Source organism: Myotis brandtii, unplaced genomic scaffold, assembly GCF_000412655.1.
Source record: "Myotis brandtii unplaced genomic scaffold, ASM41265v1 scaffold162, whole genome shotgun sequence".
NCBI classification, from domain to species: domain Eukaryota; kingdom Metazoa; phylum Chordata; class Mammalia; order Chiroptera; family Vespertilionidae; genus Myotis; species Myotis brandtii.
The window spans coordinates 462,011-484,661 of NW_005355923.1; the positions used below are offsets into that span (position 1 = coordinate 462,011).

General features: G+C 37.0%; 1 protein-coding gene and 1 pseudogene across 1 annotated transcript in view; one reads left to right on the forward strand and one right to left on the reverse strand.

Moving 5' to 3' along the window:
• FOXP2 (forkhead box P2) overlaps nt 1-22,651 on the reverse strand; it is a 572,606-nt gene that overhangs the window by 323,754 nt on the left and 226,201 nt on the right. The gene's annotated exons all lie outside the window — the stretch shown is intronic.
• Nucleotides 14,107-14,668, forward strand: LOC102243817 (annotated as a pseudogene).

Consider the following 22,651-nt stretch of genomic DNA (forward strand, 5'->3'; position numbering starts at 1 on the left):
CTACCCCAGGCCTTCACCACACTATTGTCTGTGTCCATGGGTTATACATATATGCATTATACATATATGCATACAAGTTCATCCTATTTAATGCTATCAATTTAAATTTTATGTAATTCTCATAAGCAAATTCAGGCACTGCTCCTGAGCACCAATTCTCTGTGGAGTGTGTAACCTGCCCAGCTCGTACTGTTTGAGTGTGATATTCAAGGACTGCTAATCTTCATAAATTTTGTTACATTTCATCTTCATATGATAATGCCCATTATTTTTTATCTCTTTCACTTATTATTAACTATGCTGTTCAAGTTAACTATACTACATGCTTCCCTCTACTTTTAAATTCTTTGTTTGTATATATTGTATAATTATGTTTTGTAATATTTATTCCACAAAATACTTTGTTGTCACTAACTCTTCTCTGAATTTCTTAGCATTTTCCTTACCAGAAATGAATAAGTTATTTATGGATTAAATCTCATTTGATATTCTGTGGTCTGCTTTGAACTTTCTTTAAGCTACAATCATCTTTGTCTTGCCATATGGTATTTGAACACAATTAGGGATTGATCAGTAATTTGTTCACATGCCCTTTCTTATTAAAGTAGTTTCCTGTGAATAATCCTATCTTTGCTTATAGGTACTCTTTTTTAGAGAAGGGAAAAAAAAGATTCTTAACTAGTACTTTAATTTTTACAATAGGCTGTCAACCTTAAAGTTTGCCTCTTATTTGATCTTTGAGGCATAGGATCTATATTAAGTCAATAACTCAATATAACTGTTCTCTGGGTCCTGGTAACTTTCACATGTTTGGGGCTCAAGTCTCATCTGGCAACTTGTTCAGAAAAAGCAATCCATTAATTCCTCCAAATATTCTAAGGTTGTTCCTTAGAACACAGCATAAATGGGCCTACTGTTTGGTTCGGTTTTAAAATCAGTTTTACCTTGTTGCACTGTGGAAGGATACTATCAGGATGTGCTAAGATAAGCAGGTTTAGGTAAGCACTACTGTATTCACTAAAACTGGTGTGGTGGGAAGTGTTTATTGTATCACTCAGAGAAAGCTGGTCATAGACAAAGAGGGTAAATTTGGATTAAGACAAATTTGCATCCCAAATTTAATAGTTATTGTAGCACTCTATAATTATTTCTTACCACTCTTCACTTTCTACTCTCATTTATAAGATTCAAGGTTCCGACTTTTTATTTTACACTTCTATTTATTTCACTGATGTATTCTTGTAAGCTGTGTGGCAAAATTTGACCTTAAAGATTGTAAGCAAATGAACTTAACATAATCACCGACAATTTCCATTTATTTTTCTTTGATGAATCTAATACTTTAGAACATTTCTAATAATTGCTTTCTTACTACTTTTTTCTTGGCTATAAATTCCCTAAATCTAAATATTAGCTTGTTAAGAAGTTTGCAAAGGAGAAAAATAAGAAGCTAATGCCTATGGATGAAATTCAAGAAAAGTCACCTTGATCTCCTTTGTCTCTAACTATGTTTTTACCAAATTTGTGAAGTCCACTATCAGAACTCCTGCTGGTAGCAGCAATTCCAACTTAAGAAACAAACAAATAGCAAGACATAATTGGGAAAACTTCAAAGAAGTCACAAGGAAACAACAGGCTCATTCAGTTTAAACCCCCCCCCCCCAACCCCCCCCGCAAGCTTCACATTCCAAAACTACTTCCTAAGAAGGTCTATGATTTTAAAATATGCAATCCTTAAGAAGAGAAATAATAAGAGAAATAGCTTCCTTGTCAATTAAATAATGTTATCAGATGGCACAAACTGTCATATAAAATGATTTCAAATATAACAGTATTAAAATGTGTGATCACAACTGACCTAATGGCGAAGCTCATTTTATAATTCAGCCCTGGGTGATGGAGGCCACCTGTCAAATCTGGTGAGAGTGTGAGAAGGACACCTGCCTTAATAGGTAAAAGAAAGCTCTTCAAGGAAGTTAAAGTGAAATAAATATGACCTAGGAGATTTGAATAACTGATGGTCAAACTTAAACCTTTTGTCAAGCCTTGTTTCAACTGACTTTGTATATCAAGGGCATTCATCTTGCACCTTTTCCTGTCAAGGAATATATTAAAATATGAGCATTTAATATTGGGAACTCCATGATTGAAACCTTAAGGTGAATTTAATAAATAAAGTTGAAATAAAATGTTGGGAAGAAGCAATCCCATTGTGACAGGTATGTTTTTCTTTTTTCTTTAATTTATTGGGGTGACAATGGTTAATAAAAGAATATAGGTTTCAGGTGTACAATTCTATAACACATCATCTGTATGTTATATTGTGTATTTACCACCCCAAGTCAAGTCTCCTTCCATTACCATTTATCCCCCCTTTAACTTCTCTTACCTCCCTCACCCCCTTTTCCCTCTCATAGTCACCATACTGTATTCTGTGTTTATGAAAATTATTGTCTTAATCCCTTCACCTTTTTCACCCAGCCCTGAAACCTCCATCTTCTCTGATAGTCTGTTCTCTATCTATGAATCTGTTTCTATTTTGTTAATTTATTTGGTGCATTAGATTCATATGAGTGAAATCATATGGTACTTGTCTGACTGGCTTACATCCATGCTGTTGGGAAAAGTAAGATTTCCTTTTTTTTTCAGCCGAGTAATATTCCATTGTGTAAATGTACCACAGCTTTTTTTATCCACTCATCTACTGATGGATGCTTGGGCAGTTTCCAAATCTTGCCTATTGCAAATAACACTGCAATGAACATAGGGGTGCATATATTTTCTTTCAAATTAATTTTTTGGGTCTCTTTGGATAAATTCCCAGAACTGGAAACACTGGGTCATAAGGCAGTTCCATTATTAATTTTTTGAAGTAACTCCATGCTGCTTTTCACAGTGGCTGCACCAATCTGCATTCCCACCAACAGGGCATGAGGGTTTGTTTTTCTCCACATTCTCACCAACACTTGTTCTTTGTTGTTTTATTGATGATAGCTATCTGAATTTCAAAATGTTGTATTTTTCTGAGAGTGCTCTATTTTTCTGTTCCTGTGTGTTTCTCTCCATGTCGCTGTCTCTGTCTGTCTGTCCATCTAGTTTTTCAACAGCAGGATGGCAACAAATGGATTTTAAATTAATTAGGTTACCTGGTCTGTCACCTAAGAAACCATGCTAGGGTTATTTTAAGAAAAGGTGGCTTTATAATAATTTATAAGAATTTTTATTACTGTGGATATTTTATTAAATCTAGAAAGTTTATAAGCTTCTTCTATTCATCCAGTAAAAGTGTTTTGTGTGTCTCTTAAGTTTGCAAACTTTTCTTGCGTGCTTACACCTTAGCCAAAATCTTATTGTTCAACAACTAGTCAAAAATGCATTTATTGCCCCGAATCTCCTCATTCCTATTTGAAAAACTGAACAAAGGGTTAAATGTGATTTCCAACCATTTTCCTACAGCAACCATGTGTATAACATTGGGAAAAGAAGGAAATTCTTAACAACTTAGTATTGACTTGCACTATATAGTCCCTACTTACAATGAAACTGTATCAGCATTTTACTGTGTGGTATGTCAGAGAGGAAATGGAATATAATTTCCTCAAGAGAAGAGAATACTTATGAACCAAATGTCCAATGCTGTAATAAAATGTTTGAAGATCACATAATTTTTGCACAAAATAACTTTTGGGGTTAAATTTGCATAAAATTAACTACCTGTGAAAATAAACACTTCTATAATGTGTTACAGACATCTAGGAAAATTTCTCCTCAGAATAATTTTACTCATATGGTTAAGTGGTCCACAATTTACTTGAATCATGTTAAATGTAAAATCAAAACCATATTTGGAAGAAGACATGGGGGATATGATTATGTGTGATTTTTATACTTTTCTGTATTTTTCAAATACTTTAACTGTACGTACATATTTTTGTATAAAAAATTAAAGACCTTTAAAAATTATTGAATAATTACAATAAGAAGAGTCCTTGGTATACAATTCTCAGAAATAGCCTGAGGCCTCGAATTTCCAAAAAGTTCTGGAAATTTTTCTCCTCTCCTTTTTCCTCTTGCTTCTGTCAACTGACTCCTGCCTAGGACTAGTATTCTTATCCAGTATTTTGCTACTTATTAAACATAAATCTCATAATGTCCCATTGCATTCCCCTCTGGGTTGGAGCTCAGGGCATTGAATTTGACTGGAAATACATCCAGATGAACATTGATTGCAACATTAGTCTGGTCCATTGCATCCTCACGTCTGCCCAGGTGTGGATGATATCACGCTCCGACCTACACCACACTTTCTGGCCAGCTCGCCTCCTGCTGATGTTCCTCAGCATCTATAAGACCTTTGTCATGGAGACCTTTGTCCACCTTTGTGCCTTGGGCAGCTGGATGGCACTTGTGGTTGGAGCAGTAGTGACAGGGCTGCTGGGCCTCAGCACCCCGGCCTTGAATGTCGCGGTTGTCAATGTGCACTCCTAGGCTTGGGTCCCCAGCAGTCACATACCTTTTCCTTGTCTCCAGGTTTTAGTGAAGTAAACAGTATTTGGAAAGTTAAACACACACACACATACACACAAAACACAAGAAACAAACAAACAAAAAACAACAACCAAGACGTCACAGTGTAGTAGGAGAGATAAACAAAGTACACAAAGTCAAAACAGTAAACGAGTCCCAAGAGCGACCACTGGAATCCCTTAATTTCACGTGATAGAAGCACTATGTATGCCTTTTCCCTTCCTATTGAATCACAAGCATCTTCAAAACACAAACCTTATCATATGCTTTGGGTCCTTCACAGACTCTAAGTTGACCATTTTGCCCATTGTGAATACAAAAGAAATATTAATGCATTTTCTTGATTCACTTAAGGAACACAAACAATGAAGACTGAAAATGGCCATTGCTTTAAATCACACATTATCTATAATAATAATCTATAATAATAAAAGTGTAATATGCTAATTAGACCAGACAGCCGAACGACCTTCCCGACGTCCTTCCAGAGGACCTTCCAGACAAAGCTGGGGCTGCAAGGGCCGAGGCAAGCCACTGTGGCTGCGAGGGCTGAGCCCCTTGCTCGAATTTCGTGCATTGGGCCTCTAGTTTTAAAGCCTTGAGGAAAACATAATGAAGTTTTACTTTATGGAACCTAAAAATATGTCAACAAATTAAATAATATTACAACAAACTCCAGGAGACTGTCTTAATGCTTCTATTTTATCAGAACTTTGTGTAACATATTAAGTTTGAATAAATAATCTATTGCCTTAAATTTATAAATTGCTTGTTCTGAAAATATTAACAGTGTTTTTGTCATCAAAATTTACCTTGCATACAAAAGTACCGTAGACTATGAATCACTATTTTTTCAAGATTATTCTGTTGAAGATTGTGAAATGTCGAATGAAAAGTTAAACACTGACTTAATTGTTGCCTAAAACTAAAATGCGTACCAAGAAAAGAGTATAGACTTTGACTAGCATATACCAGCATTGTGAATTCAATAACTTATAATTTTCTAAAACAAACAAACAAACAAAACAGAAAGAAGAAGAAGAAAAGAAAGCTGGAAACAGCACTGGGTTGCCAGCTCTATGTTTTTCCAAGGAAGCAGGATAATGATTGAAAGAGCATTCCCCTCAGAGTTGTTTGTTTGTTGTCACAAGCCCCTCTGTCATGGTTGGCATTTGTCCACAGGTTGTGTTGGGGTTTACTTTTCCACTTCTAAAAACATATGTCCTTTATAACAAATACAGTTTATCTGAATAAATTTATTTTTACTTCTTAAAGTAATCCTTATTTCTTTTTTAAAAATTCTTATTTCTTTTTATTATTATTTATGGTAGTAAATGTTTACAATTACCTTTGTCTGTATTAACTACCTTAAATTAGAAGTACTAAGTGAATAAGGAATATGTGTCTTTAAAACACTCTTTTGTTTTGCATCTTAAACAACTGATAATCTAATAACACTTTATAAGAACAACTCTAGAATAGAAAATTTCAAGCTTGTATTTCAGATTGACTATAAAAACAACCTACAATTCTTCTCAAGCAATGTGAGACAGTTAATTCAGAGTAAATCATTTACCTAAAATCAAAACCATCTCCAAATATGTAATTTCTTTGGCTTAAAAATCTGTCACATTTAGACAAAATTACCATTGTTCATAGGTACCAACAAATATGTACATTAATTAGACATAAAGCTATGAAAATGAAACTAGTGAATGTAAAGGAACTTAAAATATTTAAAAGAACCACTTAGAGTATTGTTATTTACAAAACATGTCTTTTGTATTATAGAAAAATAGTCTAACAAAAATCCAAACTTGTTATTAACTATTTCAAACACAAAGGAACTCTAAGAGTCACTGAATTTGGGCCTTCTGTGCTACTATCTTGATTTTGCTATGACTCCAGTTGGAAGGTCCAGGACTTCTTGCTTTATATGTTATGGCAAATTGCTAAGGCCTGACAACAAGCAGCACTTTGCCAGGCTCAGACACCACGTTGATATGTTAATGATCCATAATGAAGTCACCAGACATCAATTACATAAATGAGACTAGGAACAGGGCCAACACAGGTACACTCTGCTAATTTGTTCATCTCTGTTGGCCAAAAGCCAGCAGCATGACAAGTGAATGCCCCGAAAGCCATTGGGGCACGGCTCCTTCACTTCAGGAAAGGATTGGACATTGCATACCCCTGTGATCTCTATCTGTCTAAGGACCCGTTAATGAACCATACAAGTACACCTAATGAGAATACATCTGAAGGGTCAATATAAGGTAATAAAGAAAAGTCAAAAGTAGAAAAACCATAGGAGACTGACAAAACTTAATCAAATCTCTAAAGCACAAAGCAGCAACAATACAAAAGACAATTTCATTTTCCAGTATTTGGATTTTGAACAAGTACAACTCAATATCGTTAATAAAATTAGTGTAGTTGGGTTTAATATGAGCATTAAACACTTTTTCTTTATTCACAGCATGTATTTTTATTTGTAATAAATTAACGCTCTCAAGCCAAAATATTTTCCATTTGGACACACTTTTGCATTTTTAATATAAATGAGCAGAGAAATATAACTTCTTGAATATGATTTTTGGACAAATGTAAAAATAATTAATGAGTAGTATGTACATATAGAATAGAAGCAATTAACAGTGTAATAAAATAAATATGTAATAAATACAATAAAATTTAATGCTTTGTACAATGCCTTGGAAATCAGTTGATGGGAGTTTAAACAAAAGGATATACAATTCTATATATTAGAATCATAAGTGTAAAAACCCTATTCTGATGAGTTTTGGATATAATAAGCTATTATTAAAATAATTTATTGGTAATTTTTGGCTATTATGCCAATCATTGTGGATAGAGACACTACATGAAGCATCGGGCCATTTATTAATGTCTCCATGTACTTTTTTTTAGCAGTGCCCAAACCAGCCCAGGTTACTCTGAGCAGAGGGGGGAAAGCAAGAAGGTGCTGGTAGAAACAGTTTCAGCTTTTAGTGCTGCAGAAATATTCAGTCTATAGGCAAACTGAAGTATTGAGGGACCTAACAACAACAGATCACAGAGCAGATAAGCATCAGGTTAGCAGTCCTCGAGGGTTCAGGCTGCTTTACAAGAGTCAGGAATTTAGAAAAGGAGAATAGTTGAAGTTTACAAAGTCAAGAGAACAGAAATCCTCACATCCACTAATCATTCTTTGGTTTATTTTTCTTTTATTTTATTAAATTTTCTTTTATTAAATTTTTAAATTAAATTGATTGGGGTGACATTGGGTAATAAGATCATGTAGGTTTCAAGTGTACCTTTCTATAATACTTGATCTGTATATTGCACTGTGTGCCCACCACCCAAAGTCAAATCATCTTCAGTCACCAAATACAAATATTTGCCCTCTTTTTTCCTTTACTAGTCTCCACCCTCTTCCCTCTGGTAACCACCATACTATTGTTTGTGTCTATCAGTTTCAGTTTTATATCCCATACTAGAGGCCTGATGCACAAAATTCATGCACTGGGGGGGGGGTGTCCCTCAGCCCAGCTTGCACCCTCTCCAATCTGGGGCCCCTCGGGAGATGTCCAACTGTTGGTTTAAACCAGATCGGGCCTAAACTGGCAGTCAGACATCCCTCTCACAATCCAGGACTGCTGGCTCCTAACTGCTCCCCTGCCTGCCTGCCTTATCACCCCCTAACCACTCCCCTGCCTGCCTGATCGACACCTAACTGCTCCCCTGAAGGCCCGGTCACCCCCAACTCCCCTCCCCTGCCAGCCCAGTTGCCCCTAAGTGCCCTCCCCTGCTGGCCATCTTGTGGCTATGGGCACCGCCATCTTTGTGACAGTGTGAGGATCAATTATCATATTCCCTCTTTATTAGGATTTGACTGAAATCATATGGTTCTTAGCTTTTTCTTATTTCAGATAGCATAATGTTCTCAAGGCCCATCCATGTTGTCACAAATGGCAGTATTTCATCTCTTCTTATGGCTGAGTAGTATTCCATTGCATATATGTACCACATCTTTTTTAATCCAATCCTCTATCAAAAAACATCGTTGTCTCCATTTCTTGGCCACTATGAATAATGCTGCAATGGACATAGAGGTGCATATATCTTTGCAAATAAGTGTTCTCAAGTTTTTCATGTAGATACCCAGAAGAAGGATTGCTGGGTCATACTGTAACTCTATCCTTAATTTTTTGAGGAACCACCATACTATTTTCCATAGTGGCTGTACTAGTTTACATTGCCATCAGCACAGAATGAGGGACTTCACTAACTATTAGGGTAATGCAAATCAAAACTACAATGAGATACCACCTTATACCTGTTAGACTAAAAGTGAGTGTTGGAGAGGTTGGGGAGTAAATGGTTTATTTTTCTGTTTCAGCTTTCAGACCCAACTCTTGTTAATGCTTGTCTGACTTCAACTTTATTACTTCTCAATGACTTGGCTGATGACCAACATCAGCACCCCCACCCAGTACTCCAACTCATCTTGCTTCCTGGGACATCTTTTACAGGACTGGGTTTCTACGTCTTAGTTGCACCCTCTCTCAACACAGGACTTCATGTTTATGGCACTTTCAGGTCTCTAGTGCTTTCACAAGGTGATTTTTTTTTAAAAAGGTACTTAGTTATTAGACTGCTGTATCCAATTAAGTCATTTCATAGGGGCCTCTTCAGTGTAGCAGATTAAGCAGTATTTTGATTGCCTGCTTGTCAAAGGAGGAGTGACCTCATATGAGATTATACTGTGTATTGCTTAAGAGTATGAACTGTGGCGTGAGACAGTCTGCATTTGAACCTCAGATTTACCACCAATTAGCTATGAATCTTGTACAAGTAAATTAACCTCTCTGTGCCTCAGACAATAGTATCATCTACCTAAAAGAACCATTAAAAGGATGCTATTTAAAAATGTTTATAAAGCATTTATTATATTGCCTGGCCATAGTACATGCTACCTATATGTGAGAGGTTGGTGGTAGATGTAGTGTCATTTACAATCAGGAACTCTGCTTCAGGTGGAATGTGCAAGATTGTTGGCATATGAATAATCCCTCCACCTGGGCAAGGAGCACCAATGCCACAATTCCCTGTACACCCACCCTTTGCTCTGGTAGATTAAAGATGGTAACATTTTTGGCTACCCCTCCCTTTGTGAGATTAAATCGAGTTCTCCTCCTCTTAAAAATAGATTGGCCTAATTGACTTGTTAGGCAAATAGAATATGACAGAAGTAATGTTCTTGCACTTCTGAGGCTAGATCATAGCTTTGTAGTTTCCACTTGTTGTCAAGCTGTGAGGAAGCCCAAGCAACCCACATTAAAAGGAACTGAAGCACTCAGCTGACAGCCCTGGCTGAATTCCAAGCCAGCAGCCAGAACCAACTTGCCAGCCTTGGAGTGAACTATCTTAAGTGGCTTGATCCTACATGTTCAATCTAGCAGCCCCTACTAAAGCTACTCAGAGTAGAGACCAGCTTTCCAGATGAGCCCTGCCAGAACTGTCCTGTGTAAGCAAAATAAATGATTGTTGTTATTTTAAGCTACTACTACGTTCCTGGATGGTTTGTTACACAGCAATAGATAACTGAAACATTTATTAGAGCAGTCTAGTAAGCCACAACGTCAAAGTTCTGTTTATTGGTACGTAATTTACTTTGGCACAGTGCTACTCAGACAACTGTTGATGCTATGTGTGTTCCTATCCACTAGCTACCAAGTTAGACCTGCTGACAAGTCTACTCAGGACTCCTTATGAATAACCTTAGAGACTAAAGTTTTCTTAAAACGATAGAGGAAATTTTATACTCACTCTTCTGCCCTTCTTTAAGATGAGAGCCATGGCTGAGGCTCTCACTATCATAAGAATGGACCTCAAAACTGGGCCTGCATATTAGCTATGAAAATTGTGATGCTATTCTTCACAGTGATTAGAAGTTATCTAAAATTATCTATATTCTCAAAATGGCACTCTCATTTAGATAATGGATTGTAAGTATGGAGAAATTTGTTTAGTTTCAAAAATAAAGGCATATATATTATATTTTAAAGTAGGGTTACCAGTTTGTGTTCTCCATGTTGTACCCAATTTTGTTATCAAAGTCTATATGCCATGAAGTACTATCCAACATATATAATTTAGTTCAATTAGAAATTTATACTGTGCTTTAAAAAATATATCCACGAGGAGAGCAAAGACAGCAGTGAAGTAGATGGAAGCTACACTCACTTCCTACCAGGACCAAACTGGAATTATAGCTAAACTATAGAATAATCATCATGGATAACCAAGTGAAGACTAGCTGAAGAGAAGTCTTATAACCAAGAACTTAAAGAAGAGGCCACATAGAGACTGCTCCAAACAGGTAGCCAAGGGCCAGTCACAGGCAACGTCGTATGTGGCCTGCACCAGAGTGACTCCCAGGAGGTCCAGAACCAGCGCACCCAGTGGCCAGCGTCAGACAACATCAGAGCAGGATCCAATAAGCTTCACAACTGGCCTCTTCAAGGGGATATCTTGGCAGATACCAAACCCCAATGAGGAAAATTTTGCTTCATGTGGTCAGCACCTCCACAGCAGTTCACACCTCATGGTCAGGGTTTAGCCTCAGGGTTAGCCAGCCTTAGGGCAAATCCCACAAACCAATGACCCAATTGCATTCAAAACTCACTTACAACAGAAGGGCCCACATAACCCACATAAGGAACATTCTTGGAGCACGCAGCTCAAGTGATCAAGGAAACGGCACCACTGGACCCCACAGGACACCTTCTACATAAGGCCACCCCACAAAGAATGACAGTCATAGCAGATCTATGTCATACATAGAAACAAAGATGCATCCAAAATGAGAAGATAATTATAAGAAAAGGCCCCAAATGGAAGAACAGCAGACATCTCTAGGAAAAAAGCTAAATGAAATGGAGGCAAGTTATTTATCAGATATAGAATTCAAAGTAATGGTTCTATAGATGCACAACAGCATGAGAAAGGACATAGAAACCAAAAAAGAGATCAGTCAGAAATGAAGAATACTATATCTGAAATGAAGAAAACACTGGAAGGAATAAATAGTAGATTGGATGAAGCAGAGAATCAAATCAGTGATTTGGAAGAAAAGGTAGAAAAAACTCCCAATAGAGCAGCAAAAAGAAAAAAGAATTTTAAAATGAGGATAATTTAAGGGAACTTTGGGACAAGATGAAGTGTAACAACATCTACATCTTAGGGGTACCAGAAGGAAAGGAGAGAGAGCAAGGAATCAAGAATCTATTTGAAGACTTAATAACCAAAAAATTCACTAGCCTGGTAAAGGAAAAAGACACACATGTCTAGGAAGTACAGAGGGTCTCAAACAAGATGGTCTCAAAGAGGCCCACACCAAATCACATCATAATTAGTAGGAGAAAGTTTAAAGACAAAGAGAATCTTAAAAGCTGCAAGAGAATGGTAGTTAGTTTCCTACAGGGGAGCTCCCAAAAAACTGTCAGCTGATTTCTCAACAGAAATATTTCAGGTCAGAAGGGATTGTTCATAGCAGCGCTATTTGGAAACAGCCCAAGTGCCCATCAGGAGATGAGTGGATAAAAAACAACAACACAAAAAACTACTGTACATTTATACAATGGAATACTTGCAGCTGTAAAAAAAAGAGAAGGTTCACTGACCCTTTGAGACAGCACGGAGGGACCTAGAGGGTATTATGCTAAGTGAAATAAGTAAGTTAGAGAAGGACAAGTATCACATGGTCTCACTTATATGTGGAATCTAATGAACAAAATAAACAGACAAAATAGATGCAGAGACATGGAGGCATGCAACAGATGGAGGATCCTTAGAGGGAAAGGTGGGGGGGGAGGGAAGAGATCAACCAAAGAACTTATATTCCTATATTCGTAACCCATGGATACAAACAATAGTGGGTTGAAGGCCTGGGGAGAGGATGGAAAAGGAAAGGGGCCAATGGGGAAGAAAGGGGGGCATCTTAATACTTTCAACTAAAGAGAAATTTAAAAAATAAAAATAAAAAAAGAATCTCCTCCGACCATAATGGTATGAAACTAGAAATCAATTATAAGAGGAACATTGAAAAATACACAAAGTCATGGAGGCTAAATAACACGTTACTAAACAATGAATCGGTTACCAATGACATCAGAGAAGAATCAAAACATACCTTGAAACACATGAAAATGAAAGCACAACAACCCAAAACATGGGACATGGTGAAAGCAGTCCTTCATAGCATTAAAGAGGAAAATTCATAGCATTCTAGCACTATCTGAGAAAAAAAAAAACAAAACACAAGAAAAATCTCAGGTAAAAAATCTAACTTTACACTTAAAGGAACTTCAAAAATAAAATAAAGAAAGCCCAAAGTGGGTAGAAGGAAGGAAATAATATAGAACAGAAATAAACAAAATACAGTCTGAAAAAAACCAATACAAAGATCAATGAAATGAACAGCTGTTTTTTTTTTTAAGATAAACAAAATTGACAAATCTTTAACCAGATTTATCAAGAGAAAAAGAGAGAGGACCCAAATCAATAAAATCAGAAATGAAAAAGGAGAAATAAAACTGACATCAAAGAAACACAAAGGATTGTAAGAATATATTATGAACAACTATTTGCCAACAATTTGGACAATCTGGAAAAAAATGGATAAATTCCCAGAAACATAAATCTTCCAAAACTGAATCAGAAAGAATCAGATCATCTGAATAGACAGATTGCAGCTAGTAAAATTAAAGCAGTAATCAAAACCTCTCAGCAAACTAAAGTGCTGGACTGGATGGATTCACAGGTGAATTTTACCATACATTCAAAGAAGAAATAGCACCTATCTGTAGACTATAGCTAAAAAATTCAAGAGAAGGGAATACTTCCAACCTCATTTTACTGGGCCAGCATTATTCTAATTCTCAAACCAGATAAAGATACTACAAAGAAACTAAATTATAGGCCAATATCCCTGATGATCATAGATACTAAAATCCTCAATGAAATATTAGCAAACCAGATCTAGCAATGTATTAAAAGATCATACACCATGATCAAGTGGGATTTATTCTGGGGATGCAAGGCTGAAACAATATCCACAAATCAATAAATGTGATACATCACATAAACAAAATGAAAGATAAAAACCACATGCTCATATCAATAAATGCAGAAAAGGTATTTGGTAAAATCCAGCACCCATTTATGGTAAAGATCTCAGTAAAGTGGGAATAAATGGAACATATCTCAATGTAATGAAGGCCATATATTACAAACCCACAGCCAACATCATACTCAATGGGCAAAAACTAAAATCAGTTCCCTTAAGATCAGGCACAAGACAGGGATGTCCACTTTCACTGCTCTTATTCAACATAGGATTGGAAGTCCTAGCCACAGCAATCAGACAAGAAGAAGAAATAAAAGGCATCCAAATTGGGAAGGAGGAAGTAAAACTGTCATTATTCGCAGATGATCCCAGAGTTCCCACCTGCTCCCTCCAACTCCACTTCCTTAGCCCTGCCTGTGGTGCTTGGTCCTGCCTCTGACTCAATGCCTGTCTGGGGTGGTGGAAACAAGTGTGGGGTCTGGGGAGGACCCTGTCTGATGTGGAAGAGGTGAAGTGTGATGGGAGAAGCTTCCATAACTGCTGCTTTCTGTGCATGGTTTGCAGGAAAAAATTAGATAGCACAACAGTGGCAATTCATGATGAAGAGTTCTACTGCATATCCTGCTATGGAAAGAAGTATGGGCCAAAAGACTATGGTTACAGCCAGGGGTTGGCATGCACCACATGGACCAAGGCCAGAGGCTGGGCATCAAGCCAGAGAGTGTTTAAACTCCCAGGCCTACAACAAATCCAAACACATCTGAATTGACTCAGAAATACAGAGGTGCTGAGAAGAGTTCCAGATGTGGGGATTCCATGCATGCTGCTAAGAACATAATTGGGGCAGGAAATCCCTGGCACAAAAACTGTTTCCAGTGTGCCAAGTGTGGAAAGAATCTTGAATCAATAACTCTGACTGAGAAAGAAGGTGAAATATATTGTAAAGGATGCTGTGCAAAGAACTGTGGGCCCCAGGGATTTGGCTATGGCTCAGTAAAGGTGTAAACCTAGAACTGAAATCTCATACTGAGAATCTATAGAAAAGCCTAAGCGACCTTTACATTGGAACAACTATAACGACTGGTCGCTATGACTCACACTGACCACCAGGGGGCAAACGCTCAATGGAGGAGCTGCCCCCAGCCCATAGGCCCCAATCACCAATGGGGCCTGCCAGTCAACCTCCCAGTCCCTCTCCCCGGCTGACAGGTCTTGATCACCTGATCAGGGCCAGGCCTTGGGCTGAGATGAGGAACCGGGGTTGGGTAGCAGCACGTGGGCAGTGAGGGAAGGAGGAGGGGGGGAAATGGGGAGGCAGGGAACCTGATCGGCCCTGATTGCTGGCCTGGCCTAGGGACCCCATCCATGCATGAATTTCCTGCACTGACCCTCAAGTCTCTACATAATCTAGGGCTAGGCACAAATAATCTAGCACTAAACTACAGTGAAATTCTAAGCGACCTTTGCGATGGAACAACTAGAACGACCGGTTGCTATGACTCACACTGACCACCGGGGACAGATGCTCAATGGAGGAGCTGCCCCCAGCCCGTAGGCCCCAATCACCGATGGGGCCTGCCTGTCAAACTCCCAGTCCCTTCCCCTGGTTGACAGGTCCTGCTCGCTTTGGGCTGAGATGGGGAACCGGGGTTGGGTAGCAGCATGTGGGCAGTGAGGGAAGGAGGAGGGGGGGAGATGGGGAGGCAGGGAACCTGATCGGCCCTGATTGCTGGCCAGGCCTAGGGACCCCATCCATGCATGAATTTCCTGCATTGACCCTCAAGTCTCTACATAATCTAGGCACAAATAATCTAGCACTAAACTACAGTGAAATTCTACCAGCAGTATGTACTGTATATTGCCCTGTACTTGGGTAGGCTGGCTGACTAGTAGGAAGGGGACACTGTATTCTTTTGCTTTATTCATCAGCATATTCAAAAACCATTTCTTTTACATTTTAAACAGAACTTCAGTTTGAAAAATATAAAAAAAACCCTAAAGACCCCACCAGAAAACAACTCAAATTAATAAATAAATTCAGCAAAATAGCTAGATACAAAATCATTATTCAGAAATTGATGACATTTTTATACACCAACTATTGAGAGGGTGCATGGATTTGGCACATTAAAAGGAAATTAATTAAAAGGTGGCCGGCAGGGAGGGACTGGGCAAGACAGGCCAGACACGCCCGAGAGCCAACCTCCCACGGTCCCTCCCTGGCCAGCAGCACCTGGGGTGGCACCATGGCTAGAAGGGCATCTGCGGAGTGAGTGGGGTCCCTCTGGCAGGTGGGGTCCCTTGGTCTGGCCTGTGGGGATTGGGCTGAAACTGGCTCTTCAACATCCCCCGAGGGGTCCTGGAGTGCGAGAAGGCACTCTGCAAAGTTGCTGTCATACAAGGTGTGGAACGCAAATGCAAGTGTGCAATAAACTAGATTTGGGGCGGACAATGCCCCAGCAACAACATAACCCATGGCCGAAGGTGGAATTGTGTGGCCCCGTGAGGAATCAGGCTCCCTCCTCTCTGGTTTTGGGGTACATCACCCAAGAACCACCACTGCCAAGTCACTGCAGTTCAGCAGCTCCTGTGCCTGTGTTGAATGTCTGCCCCCTGGTGGTCAGTGCATGTCATAGCGATCAATCAGATGGTCGGACACTTAGCATATTAGCCTTTTATATATATATAGATAATGAGTTATCAGAGAGGGAAACTAAGAAAACAACCCCATTCATAGTTGCCTCAAACAAATAAAATGCCTAAGAACAAATTTAATCAAAAATGTAAATGAGCTATGTTCAAAAAATTATAAGATATTGAAAAAGATACAAATAACTGGAAGCATATACTGTGTTCGTGGATAGGAAGAATTAGTATCATTAAAATGTCCATACTACCCAAAGCAATCTATAGATTCAATGCAATTCCTATCAAGAAACTGATATGGTGCTCCACAGACCTAGAACAAAATATTCCAAATATTTTTAAATATAATTTTATTTATTTCAGAGTGTAAGGAAGAGGGTTAGAAAGAAAAAACATCAATGATGAGAGAGAATCATTGATTGGCTGCCTCCTGCACACCCCATACTGGGGATCCAGCCCACAACCTGGGCATGTGCCCTGACCTGGAATCGAACTGTGACTTCCTGGTTTACAGGTCAGCGCTCAACCACTGAGCCACAGCGGCTGGGAAATATTCCAAAATTTTACGTGGAACCAAAAAAGACCTCAAATAGCAACAGCAATCTTCAGAAAGAAACACAAAGTTGGAGAAATCAGGCTAAGTAGCCGACAACCTGGGCATGTGCCTCGACCTGGAATCGAACTGTGACTTCCTGGCTCACAGGTCAGCGCTCAACCACTGAGCCACAGCGGCCGGGAAATATTCCAAAATTTTACGTGGAACCAAAAGAGACCTTAAATAGCAACAGCAATCTTCAGAAAGAAACACAAAGTTGGAGAAATCAGGCTACGTTATACCAAATTATACTACACGGCCATTGTATTCAAAACAACAAGGTAGTGGCATAAACACAGACATATAGATAAATGGAACAGAATAGAGAGCCCAGAAATAAACCCATGCCTTTATAATAAATTAATGTTAGACAAAGCAGGCAAAACATATAATGGGTAAAGATAGTCTATTCAATAAGTGGACAGATACGTGCAAAAAAAATGAAACTAGACCACCTTCGTACACCATACATAAGAATAAATTCAAAATGGATTAAAGATTTAAATGTTAAACTTGAAACCATATAAATCCTAGGAGAAAACATAGGCAGTTAAATTTCAGACATTTCTCATAGCAATTTTTTTTCCGATATTTCACCTCAGGCAAGGGAATCAAAAGAAGAAAAAAGGGACTACATCAAACTGAAAAGTATTTGCACAGCAAAGGAAACCATCAACACAATGAAAAGAAAACACACTGAATGGGATAATATATTCACCGATACATCTGATAAAGGGTTAATATCCAAAATTTATAAAGAACTTATACAATTTAACACCAAAAACCCTATATTTCACCTCAGGCAAGGGAATCAAAAGAAGAAAAAAGGGACTACATCAAACTAAAAAGTATTTGCACAGCAAAGGAAACCATCAACACAATGAAAAGAAAACACACTGAATGGGATAATATATTCACCGATACATCTGATAAAGGGTTAATATCCAAAATTTATAAAGAACTTATACAATTTAACACCAAAAATCAAACAATTCAATTAAAAAAAATGAGCAAAGGACCTGAATAGACACTTCTCCAAACAGTACATACAGATTACCAAGAGACATTATGAAAAGATGCTCATCAGAAAAATGCAAATTAAAACCACCTTGAGATGTCACCTCATACCTGCCAGAATGGCTGCGATCAATAAATCAACAAACAAAAGTGGGCAAGGATGTGGAGAAAAGGGAACCCTCATGCACCGATGGTGGGAATGCAGACTGGTGCAGCCACTATGGAAAACAGTATGGATTTCCCTCAAAAATTTAAAAATGGAACTGCCTTAGGACCCAGAGATCCCATTTCTGGGAATTTATCTTAAGATCCCGAAACAGTGCTTTAAAAGAAGATATGCACCCCTGTGTTCATTGCAGCATTATTTACAATAGGCAAAACTGGGAAGCAGCCCAAGTGTTCATCAGTAGATGAGTGGATAAGGTCTGTGTACACAATGGAATACTATTTGGCTATAAAAAGGAAGGAAATCTTAACCTTTTCGACAGCGTAGATGGATCTGGAGAGTATTATGCTACGTAAAATAAGCCAGTCAGAGAAAGACAAATACCATATGATTTCATTCATATGTGGAATCTAATGAACAGAATGAACTAACAAACAAAATACAGACATAGATAGAGAACAGGCTGTCAGAGCTGGGGGGTTTGGGGACTGGGTTGGGGAAGGTAGAGAGATCGAGCAAAATAGAAGAAAGAGAAATTTATACTTCAAATAAATTAGGTTTCATAAGTCACTTCAGACTAGTGAGTGTATCATTGCAATTAAAATTATAATTAAAAATTAAAGAAAATAATTAGCACGCCTTTTAAATTTCAAAATCAGACAGCTGTTTTATTAACAGTTATAAAAACTGGAATAGTATTTGCCCTTAGGCCCAAACAATGTGTCTATTTTACTAATATCAGTGTGATGCTTAATTTAAAAAAACACACACGGATATTTTGCAATGAACAGCACCAAACCACAGAAATTTAATTTTCACTAGATCTATATAAAATTTTACACACATAATGTGTGTATTTATATAAATGACAATTGTATTATAGTGTGTGTTTAGTCATCCTTCTTAGGGATATACTTGTTTTCAGGTGTTCCACAGTTTCTGAAGGGAAATGCGGGATGTAGAGCAATGGAATTGCCAAGTATTGTTACTGCATCAGTGAAGATCAGCGAATAGTAGACAGGCAGATTTCGACAATGTCAAGACCTATGATGATGCGGAGATGTAACTGTCTGTGTTCTAAAGCACTCATTTTAAGATTCTATATGTTTTCTAGTTAACAGCTCTATGAATAAGCTTGGAATATTCAGTAACCTGCTAATACTATACTGACCCATGCTGATATGTTCCAGGAAGCAAAGGCGTCAGATTGGAGGGGCCACCACAGAGAATCTCTGAGTATATTATTTTTTTATTTGTTAAATCAATGTATTTATTGTTTTATAACTCTTTATTGTTGAAAGTATTACATGTGTCCCCTTTTTAAAGTGAGGATTTTTAGAAGTTTCACACAGGTATGCTGAAGAGCAAATTGAGTCCTCTGAAGGGCTTGCCTTGATATTGACAACACATATGATATTTAAAAACAATTAAAGTTCAATACCTTTTAGAATGGGCCTGTAATCTGCCTGTTTCCATCGCTTCCTAATTTGTTGGCAATGGCATATTTTATTCATTTATGTGATTTGCTTGGCTTTCAAAAGCATATGAGTTTAAAACTTCTGAATTACACTTGTAATCCTATCACCTAAAACTGTTTGTTTAGATCTGATACAGAAGACACACACACACACAAACATGCACATATATTGTAATTTAGCCTGTGCACAAAGTGCATTCTGTACATATTGAAAGGAAGAGAAAAATCAAAATAGTCAAGTGGAATTTGTTGGCCTATTTTAATAACAGACCTGGTCATTTGAATTCCTTAATAACCAATCTTAACAAAATGCTAATAATGCTTTAAAGGCAGTAGTATAATTCCCCAGAATCAACTAAAATCTAATTTTACTAAAAATAATCTAATAAGAATGAGAGGTAATAATATGTATAACATATCTTATAAATGGCATCTAAGACAAAACAAAATTACCATTATCTTCATTTAATGGTGAAATAATTGTTGCCAGGAAAAGAAAGTTAAGTATGTGACAGCCTAAAACTCTGTCAGCTGAAATGTGTAACTATTGATGCTGAGGAATTTTATCTTACACATTCCATTCACCTTCCCAAATAACAGGCTGATTCAGATGTGTTGCAAGATTATTAGGGAATTATTCTCTTTGTTTTGATTTGATTAAACCAGTGGAATTCATCTTCTCTTTAAATCTAACTATATCCATATTTATATCTATATCTATTTATCTATATGCATGCTTTTTAGTTAAAAGAAAAGTAAAACAAAAAAACAAACAGAAAAATAAAATAAATTCATATTTTAAGGTTTAGGTAAACTAATGATGCATTGTAAAATAAAAACAATGAAAAAAATGCCTTTTTAGTACATTCATGATTAGCTATCATTTACTCTGTTTATAGCACACAACTGAGAAATAACACGTTTGTATCCACAGGTATTCTAATGAGATTAGACAAAAACCTTTTGAAATAAACCTCAAGCAGCTATTACCAAGCCTTATTGTTGTTTATTATCTCCTATCACAGTCATTTAGTCACAAATCTGTGGCTATAAACCACATCCATAGAGATTCTAAGAGGACATAAACACCTCAAGGGATGAAAATACATGCCTGGAAAATCTTCCTTGAGCAGGAGTTCAACTACTTCTATGGCAGCTCGAACACATTTTCCAGCATGGATTTCCCTTATTTAAACAGGTGAAAGTAATTAGATTTTTAAAATATTGTATTGTCAATGTGTCTGTGCTCTGACAAAATTCATATTGATGATTGGGAAATCCCTAAAGCTCATAAAAATAGGAATTGTGGGAAACATTCCTCATTTTCCACATCACCACCACCAGAAACAACAACGAAAACAGCAACAACAAAACAATCCTGAAGAATTAAACCTCTCTCTCTCTCTCTCTCTCTCTCTCTCTCTCTCTCTTTTATATCGCACATCAAATAACCACAGAATGTAAATATAGAATTTGTGGTATTTTTTTTAATCAGGTATGGGAAGTACTAAGTACTTTCTATAGGAAACTTTGAAAGTACATTAAAAAATAAATCTACATGATGGTTGCTATCAATCGTACTATGCTATAGCTTATTGTAAAAATTAGATTGAAAAAACAAAATCTCTATAAAGGGCTATTGTCAGACCCTAGTTATATGAAAATGGCCTTTTAGAGATCTAAAAAGATTAATCTTCTTTAAACAATGAAGTCATTTCAATGTAAAAAATTATACAATGAAAACCGCAGAGCTTTACTTTCTGTAAAGTCAGATAATTATATATGCCTTGGCTCTCCCACTTCCTGGTTATCAGTAGCAGTACTCAGTTTTAACATTTATATTTTACACTTTGTATTAGAATGAGAACTCTGAATAGGTTTAAAAGAGCCGTTTTGAGTCTAACAGGAATTTACAGCGTACATTCCATAATCTACTGGTTATAATACTAAGGTTTTGATATATGCGGATTAATTAAGCTAAAATAATAAATTTTTGCTCTATAAAATTAACTCTACTCTTTAAAAAATGGAATTCACACAATTATGCTAAGGTTGTCTCTTATGAAATGTCTAAGGTGACCAACTACAATATATAGTGCTTTTAAAAGTTAGATTAGATTTTTTTAAGTTGCAATTTTAAATACACATAATTCTGTTTTGTATGAGAGCCTGCGGATTAAAAAAAAATTAAAGGTGAATCCTAGCTATGTTCTTATTAATTACATGATACAGCATGATTAGTTGGGAGTAATTAGCATATGTTAAGTATATGCAAAATAAACTATGTTTGAAAGCTTACTCAACATTAAGTGTTCTTTTTGAAAGTAGTGAGTGGCTTAATTTAATCTGTGCTGGTGAGGGCACACAGACTTCCAAATAACAAGACAATACTAAATTTACTATTTTACCCAAATCATACTAATAAATGCAGAGGAAGGATGTCTGAATGGCACTAGCCAAAGATTATGTGCTTCATTTAATATTTTCCACAGACTGATTTATTTTCATCAAAATAATCAGTGCTCATGCAATTTTTGTCCTTGGTATTAAAAACTAAATAAAACTGTTGCAAATCTAAAATGTCCTAAGAAGCAATGAAATTATACTTGTAAGGGAATTAGATTATATGAAAAAAGTAAAATATTTGTAAAATATAGTTACAAAATTTTAATCCAATAAATTCTAAAGCAGGAAAGTATTTATAGAAAAGTGAGATTTTCTGTAAGTAAGAGTAATGACAAACTATATAGCTACAATTCAATTGAATATAAACAACCATGTGTTGTACATTAGAGAGGCAATTGCTTGGGGTTATTTTCCTAGCTATAGTGATAAATTTGCACCAATCCATCTACACAGTCTCACCAAGTTCTTCTTGTCACCAGCTGTGCACATTTGCTGGCCAGCTGGCTAAGGTGAAAGGTATGCCACATAACAAAGAGATACTTGCTGGCCTGCACTAAGAAGAAACCCATAACCTCTACTTCATCAACAACATGGGTTTCCAAGTGCGGTAACTGGTCAGTGATTATAATAAAGGTATACCTTGCCAGGATAGAAACATTAACTAAAATTGTCAATATATCC